Source organism: Cyprinodon variegatus, unplaced genomic scaffold (assembly GCF_000732505.1).
Source record: "Cyprinodon variegatus isolate N-32 unplaced genomic scaffold, C_variegatus-1.0 Scaffold0, whole genome shotgun sequence".
NCBI lineage: Eukaryota > Metazoa > Chordata > Actinopteri > Cyprinodontiformes > Cyprinodontidae > Cyprinodon > Cyprinodon variegatus.
The window spans coordinates 3,241,643-3,249,832 of record NW_015150453.1 but is presented as its reverse complement, the minus strand read 5'-3'; the positions used below and the strand labels follow the sequence as shown (position 1 = coordinate 3,249,832).

The window sequence follows — 8,190 nt, the reverse complement described above, 5'->3', positions numbered from 1 at the left end:
TAAATAACGAATTCTAAGGCAACGCAAATATTAAGGCTAAGAGGCTGAGCTCGTAGATGATGATGAATAACATAGTTATGTATTACATTTCTGACTGTATATCCCTGTAATTATTACACACTGTAGCTTTAAATCTCCAGCTCTTTTTTTGGCTCCAGTAGTCTTTATTCAAAAGTAGTCTGACAGAAAATGGGTTTGAGAGAGATGGATAAGGATGCAGAAAAGTTCAGACTGAGGCCTCCTTCATTGCTTTACCTTTGTTCAACCGCCACACCTCACCAGGAGCCTTCAAAACCTCATCATCACAGAATAAATGATGAGAGAAACTAGAACTAAGATCGCGGAGGAAAACAAACTTTACTCAAGCTTTACCCTCTATATTGTTTTTTTTTTTCTGAAAGTTTTCTCCTACTCTTCCTAATGGGCATTACTCTGTGAATTTAGAGTTGAGCAAAAGGCTCTTTTAAAGGAAAATTCTTTAAACAATGAAAAAATGACTCAGCCATTTTCCTGTGTCCCAGCAAATGTTAAGGCACTTTATGTTTTCTTCTGCTGACAAACTTGGAGATACTGATTTCATTTGTCAGCAGTACCTGGTACCTGCAAAACAAAACCAAAAGGTACCAATAATTGCTTAAATGACTGTGATTGAACAATTTAAACCCTAACCCTCAAATGGATTTGCCAGAATTCTACCTGACCTAAACTTCATAGAGAATCTATGGAGATTTGTCAAGAGCGGGTGAAAGGAAGCTGAAAGCTTTTTATTTTTATATATGGCACACAATAATAATAATAGAAAAAACAACACTCAAAATAGAGAAAAGCATTGACAAGGTCCAATGAAGAGTCTCCCTGACTGATTGGCTTGGTTAGAATCTCTTTACATAATTGAGCACACAGAAGGACAAAACTAAATAAACAGATCAGCAGAGATGGGAAGTAACTAAGTACAAATACTTCGTTACTGTACTCAAGTAGATTTTTCTGATATTTTTACTTTACTTTACTACTTACTTTTATGTCGACTTTTTACTTCTACTCCTTACATTTTTACACAAATATCTGTACTTTCTACTCCTTACATTTTAAAAAATTGGCTCGTTACTTTAGTTTTGAATCATTTCAATGGAGTTACCGTTATTATTTTTCACGTCATCAATACCAAATTCAATCTAATTGGATGGGAATCTACGTTGCATTTGACGCACCACTACAAGATGAATCGACAGATTCGGCGGTATTCATTCGCGGCAAATCATTGCAGCTTGGTGGCGGTGGCGTTAGCATAGTAGCATGGACGACGAGATGATTGAAAATGAACACAACGGAGATCTAGTCCTATTGGCAGACATCCATTTAAAATGTAGGCAACGGTATGAAAAAAGTGGTTTCTACTTTTACTTTTATACTTTAAGTACATTTACAAGCCTGTACTTTGTTACTTTTACTTGAGTAAAGAAGTTTAATCAGTACTTCCACTTTTACCAGAGTATTTTTTAACACAAGTATCTGTACTTTTACTCAAGTACGGAAAGTGAGTACTTTTGCCATCTCTGCAGATCAGTGTATCGTATCAACATGTTAGCAAACACAGGCTTCACAGAAAAAAAATAATAAAATAAAGAGTAGGACCTAAAAAAACATATAATGATGATAATAGTATGAAATACATCAAGTAAAGATAATTACTGCATTGCAGCCATGGTAGTTGGATTTTTGAATGCTGTTTGACTGCCTGCTTGAAAACATTGAGTGGGATGTCAAAGGAATCTGCAGGAAGCTTATTAAAGAGCTTAGCTCCTCTGGGTTGTAGAATGAATTAAGATAAAGATATATGAGTGAATGGAAGGAAAAGTAAATTTTGATTTCTTCTATCATAATCATGATTTTAATGATCCTTCTAAACAAATATTGAATCTGGGAGAAACAATTGATTAATTGCTTTGTAGACAAACGGAGCAACATGAAGAAAGTTTACCTGAACTACACTAAGAATATGTAATTCCTGGAAAAGAGGTTGTGAGCTGGCTAAGTAAGCTGAATGAGAAATAATCCATAACAGCGTTTCTGATGGAGATGAACAGAGTAAAACTTAGTCTAATGACTGCTTGCCCAGATGATACTGCAATAATGAATGTAGGGGGAGATCAGAGAGCATAGATATTTTCTTTTATCCAGACCATAACAGATTTGACCCCAAATACTAATGTTTCTAGCAAATTTAGATGAAACACTGTAATGTGGGGTTTCGGGGACAGTTTATTGTCAATTAATATGCTAAAAAAAATTAATTACTGATTCTGAAGAAATGTCGTAGTTGTCAATCATCACCTTGATATTTCTATGGGTATTCCCCTGTTTTTATTACTATTATACAAAACAATTTTTTTTTTTTTTTTTTTTATTTACAAATAATTGTTTTGACTTAAACCTAAAAATTTTATACAGCTCACTATTGATTGTTGCCCTTTAAAGCAATTTTAAAACTTCCTGAAGACCTCCACTATTTCACTGCACGATGACCTCACTGAAGCATCTGAACATCAGGCCATTTTAAGCATTATTAAAAAATATAAATATATTACATCAGGCTGATAGCTGGACTTTTATTTCATTATATATCACTGTTTTGCTTTAATTGCCATCATGCCTTAAATCTGTTTGTATATGTGGTTTACCTGTCACTAATAGGGGTGCATGTGCGTTATCACTTTAATATTTTCTTCAAAGTAAATAGAAATCAAATTCCAACGGAACTCTATTCTGGAGATGTGAACATGTGTCATAAAGTTACTTTAAAGGCCAAACCATCTCTGCTAAACCCATTCAAACAAGCATATATTTACAAGTGTCATTTCATAGGAGCTGCACTAAAGTGTGTCCATTTTTTTCAAATTTATTGCATGAAGACTGTGGAGGCAAACAAAAAAATGGCTTTTTTGAAAGCATGAAGAAATCAGGTCAGGAACTTCAATGCATCTGACCTTGGGGCTTTTGTCGCACCTTTGGCATTGTGAATGGTAAAGGTTTACCAAAGCTCTCTCCCAGCATTTCTTTCTTTCTTCCTCTTTTTACTAATGTATCTCTTTGCTTTAGAAACACCATTTCCTTTGTTGCAGAAATCTTGACAAAAAGAAGTCCTATTATACAGAGAGTATAAAGCAATGTTTAATGTAGAACCTTCCATGATATTGGCCTATGCCCGTCTCCTTTGGCTTTGTTACCTTTAAAGAAAAACATCTCTTGGAGTCTGTTTTATTGCTAAATGCAATTTTGTAAAAAGCAGATTTCTCACATTAATCCACACTTTGAGAATGATTTCTTCCCACATTTAATCTTCAGTCTGCCTTTCCACCTACATATTCAGTCTTTAATCCATCTAGTACTGGGGATGTGTGTCCAGTTGTATCAAACAAGCTATAAATAGTGGTTTTCTGGACTTTTAGTTATCTTTTCTTCAGTAAGCAAAGATGAAATGATCTCCCCCATAGGCAATTTTCTTTCTTTTTTTTTTTTTTGAAAAAGGCTAGAGGGTTAAAGGCCTTAGATTTGCTGCCTAGTTCAAGACGACCATGAGATTAAGCATGGAAAATAATATTCCAAAATCAGATTGAGTAAACCTGAATATTGCCCTGTTAATATCATAGCTGGAGTCCCTCATGACCAGTGAGGCAGTATTAGAATTAAATGTTTGGTTTGAGGTTTAGGTTTGAAGGACAGGAGCACAAACTATTATTTTTTCCACAAGTTGCTGGCCTTTTCACCTCGTAGACATTTTTTACCTTTGCAGTGAATTTTTAGGATATTGGATGAAGCCGTCTGCCATGGGGTGTCCCGGAAGGACCATCTGAGAGATTGCATTGATCAGTTGTATTTGGATAAAGTAATTATGTAAGTTTCGTTTGTTGCATACTGTAACGAAAGTGTAGTTATCTAACTACACTAATTTAATCTCTTGTGTTTAAGACTGGTGTCTTTTGTCTACGTTTCTGCCGCTGTCATGCCTGAATTTTCCAAATAAGGGACAGGAAAGATAATTGTATCCTATTCTACTCTATTATACTCTGTTCCACTCTATTCTTTTCTATTGGGGAGTGTTGGCCTAGTGGTTAGAGCAGTGTGCTTGTGCTCTGAGAAGGTTGCAAGTACCCGGTTTCAATCCCTGCAGCCTCCACTCTGGGTTCCTCAGCAAAACCCTTAACCCCACACTGCTCCCTGAGTGCCACACAGTGGCAGCACACTGCTCCACAAGGGAATGAGTCAAATGCCGAGAGTGAATTTCACCATTGCAGGAAAATACAGGGATTTATATTACATTTATTCAGTTCTATTCATTTTATCCAGTTTTATTTTATTTACTACAATTTAAACTTATCTGTGAGTTTTTTCATTGACTGGAGATGTTCGGGATCAGTTGTTCATGTCTTGATTGCAGTTTTCCCTCTAAAGAGCATATTAGATCTCAGAACTATTTTTTTCAAGTGAAAACTTTTGAAATTTGCCTTTTCTTTACCTCAAATAAGGCTTTTGTTACAGTTACTTATAATAATCTTATGTTGCACATTCAGGTTTTGACACAAACTACAACAAAAGCTTTTTATCTTACTTCATTTGATTGTTTTTTGGTACTTGTTATAATTTGATTTCATGATCCAAAGAATCTTAACATGTTAAGCGTACAATACATCTTGTTAGAGGTTTGGTTCAGGACCTTGGTCAGTTCCCCAGTTTCCTCCTTTCATGCTGTTATTCATGAGTCTAGTTTAGATGGAAAGCAGGTCCTCTCAGATAAACATCCAGGCAGCCAAAGAGGAACACCCAAACTGTTCCCTGATATGTGCATCTTTGTGTGTGGTTGGGTTTGGGTGTGCATACTTGTTTATGCTTACCTATTATGGAAATGTTTTAGTATAGGAGGCCAAAGCCCAGTCTGCATGTGTTGAACCTCATTTTAGGGGGTAGGTTTAGAGATATGGTGTAAATTAATTTATTAGAATAGATTAATCTAATAATTTAGATTAAGGGTAGAGTTTGGCATATATGGTAATAGGCTCAGGATAAATAATGAGATCACTGACAGTCCTATGTGGGTGAGGTGAGGACCACCAAGTGAGGACCATATTTTTTGGTTTTCTTGAACGGTAAAGGCCATTTGTCACAAAGCGGCATTTCCATGGTCCTCACACTGTATTTTGGGGTGTAGGACTGATGTTAAGGGAATTGGATTTAGGTCTCATTGTGGATCAGGTTTGTATTTGTAACATTTTAGGGCTGTGGTCAGGGCATAGAAAAGGTTAAAAGTAAAAGGAAATCGATTGAAATCAGTGAGTCACTGCATGCTCCTCACAGCCAGGTAATATGAGGATATATGTGTATTTGTGTGTGTCTTTCTGCAGGTTATTAAATTTATTTGTTTTTATTCAGGTGATCTTCTTTTAAATTAAAAGGTTAAGGTCATGCATTTAACACCAAGTACCAGGCGGTAAGCAGTTTCATAAAGAGATGAGCGCAACTATGATAAGTAGGTGCATTGCCCTAAATTACAGTGAGTCTATAACAAACGACCTGTTTCTGGTTTTTAGTCCTCAATTTCCCACCAGTAAGCTCACCTTTAATGCATGGCCTCCTGTCATTTCTCTGATATACAATTATGGATCCAAAACGTCATTTCTGCTAGCTGAGTTGGCCTAATTTGTCACATTATTTAGGCGTTGTGCTTAGACTAATTCCCTGTCCTCATTTAATTGCACAATTATTAATATTGCAGGTGCTACACTTGAGTAATGTGGAACAACATCAAAGTGGTTAACCAACAAACTGTGAGAAGCTCAAAGTGCCGTGAGTGAAATTTCTTTAAACATTTATGGTGAGAGCACTGCAGCACACCCCAGATGTAACATGTCTTTATTTAAAGTCACTTTATGTTCCCAAGCAACATCATTCATAATATTTAAGGGAAGTTTGACGTCATATGGACATATTTTGCGTCATTTTCGGGCAATCCAATATTCACATTAATGTGGCTATTCAAATAGCTCTGGTCATGGCCTTATTAAAACATAATGAAATTTAAAGGGCCTTGCATTACCTCCACATTGTCCATAAAATGTCCGGCGCCACATACATTACGTAATGTCCACCTGCATTATGTAAAGACATTAGACTGTAACATCACAAAGGGGATAATATGACAACAAAAGAGGCCTAATTTTGACCTGCCAAACATGATCTCATTTTCCAATTGTTGGATCATAACATTAAGCCCGGCAATAACAGAACTATGTAGAGGATTTAAAGCCAAACACAGATTTTTGAGAATCTATGCATATATTTTCCCCTTGTGGATGAAATATGTACTAACTTTACAGAAGAAATAGGCCCTTTAGGATGATGATCAACTTTTTGCCTAATAAACTTTAAAAAGATCTCTTTTATATCTAAGACATTGTCCATTTATGGATCTAAAAACGTATTTCCAGAGATCCTGAGAAGCATTTTCCCCTGCAGATTATTAAAATATAACTATAATAAAATGAGTCAAATAATTCCTACCTATGATGTTTTCGAGAAAAAAAAAAAACATTTTTGAAAAGAAAATTCCTTGGGTGTTGGGTACTAATGCATTTATGTCACACTTGAGGAAGTATAATCCATCTCTTTACCTTTTACTGATTAACTCATCTCTCTAGAACAGTTAAAGTCTTGTAAACCTTCTTTCTGTTTCACTAGTATCCAATATTATGTGCAGAAAAAGGATAATCCAAAACTGTTAATTTTTTTACATTGGTTTTAAGGCTGGACAATATGGGCAAAACTTAAATCTTAAAATACAGTATTACACAATCTAGCTCAATAAAATTTTATTTCTGTATTGATATAAACAAAATAAAAGCCTTAGACTGTTAAGGATGCCCACAACAGATGCCTAAAGAAATATATGAAAATTATTTTTGCCATGTTTATATAAAAATTCTCCATTAGAACATTTTGGAAGCAAAACAAAACATATAGAACTACATAAACCAGGAATGTGACAAATGCTTTAATTATAGCCTGCAATGTATGTTTAAATATCGAACATGTCATATTACTGTTATTGAACAAAAATATGCACTAATTGACCATGATTTTTTAGTTATTTTGGGAGATTAGTGATCCCCACTGATCTTATCTACCTCTGCAAATCTAGAGTCTAAAAACATTCCACTGTCAATGCCCAAATCTTTGATTTACATTTGAGATTAGTTTTTTCAGCCATTTTTATTGTTTCACTGGTACTGATGAGTGTCTTTCAGAGATAACTTTGAAATATTGCAGGTGTCTTATGATCTTGTAACAACTGACAGTGTCAGATAAAGAAAATAAAATTTGTATCTGTAAAAGTGTGAATTAGCAGGTCTGGCTTTTAAAAGGTCAGGAATCAGTGATCAGTCAAAAATGAGCAATCATGGCACCTCTACTGATATTGAAATATTGTCTGACCCTAATTTGCTGTGATGAAAACAGACAAAGTGATTAGCAAAGTGAAATTAAAAATATGCATAAATTGTCAGTTTCAAGTTACATGTTTCATCACAACATGGCGGAGAAACTGTTTGACATAAAAGTCACAAAGGAATAGAAAAAAAAATCAGATATGGTAATGTATTGGGGGTGATGTATTTTTCCAGTGAAGCCAGATTTGATTAAATGCATTTCCCTTCTTTTTTCTTTGTGTCCTGTAGTCATGACAGAGAAAATAATTCTCAGAGTCATAGATGTCAACCAAGATGACACTAATTTCATAAATGTAGACTATGAGGACATCATAGAGTGAGGATGTGATTGTTTATTGTGATGCCTTTAAAACCATTGAAATCTGGTACTACCATCTGTGCCAGGTGCTATCATCAATGCAGGCAAAATCAGTTTGTAACTTTTAATTTGTAAACAAACTAGTCTGAAAAAGCTAAACCAATTGAATCTGATATTGCTGAAATGCCTCCTCCTGGGTTAACTTAAGGTTACAGTGGAGAAAATGGCTCCCTTCTATAGGAAGCAACCTCATACAGAACCCAGCCATCATCCACTGACTGGGGGTTTGAAAAGAAAGAAGAGACAAATAAAAAACACAGAAAATAAATGTCAATGTAATTCAGTTTATTTAGATAGCGCCAATTCAAAACACGTCATCTCAAGGCACTTTAC

General features: G+C 35.1%; 1 protein-coding gene across 2 annotated transcripts in view; it reads left to right on the top strand.

The window, feature by feature from the left end:
• The window catches only part of LOC107084972 (leucine-rich repeat and immunoglobulin-like domain-containing nogo receptor-interacting protein 1), a 30,916-nt gene that overhangs the window by 10,861 nt on the left and 11,865 nt on the right, over positions 1–8,190 (top strand). The window contains exon 1 of one of the 2 annotated variants that reach the window (XM_015375257.1): positions 5,788–5,841. The exons of the other annotated variant lie outside the window; for it this stretch is intronic. The gene's annotated coding sequence lies outside the window, so the exon portion shown is untranslated. Of the gene's footprint in view, positions 1–5,787; positions 5,842–8,190 lie in introns of those variants that run through there. 2 annotated transcript variants of the gene reach the window in all.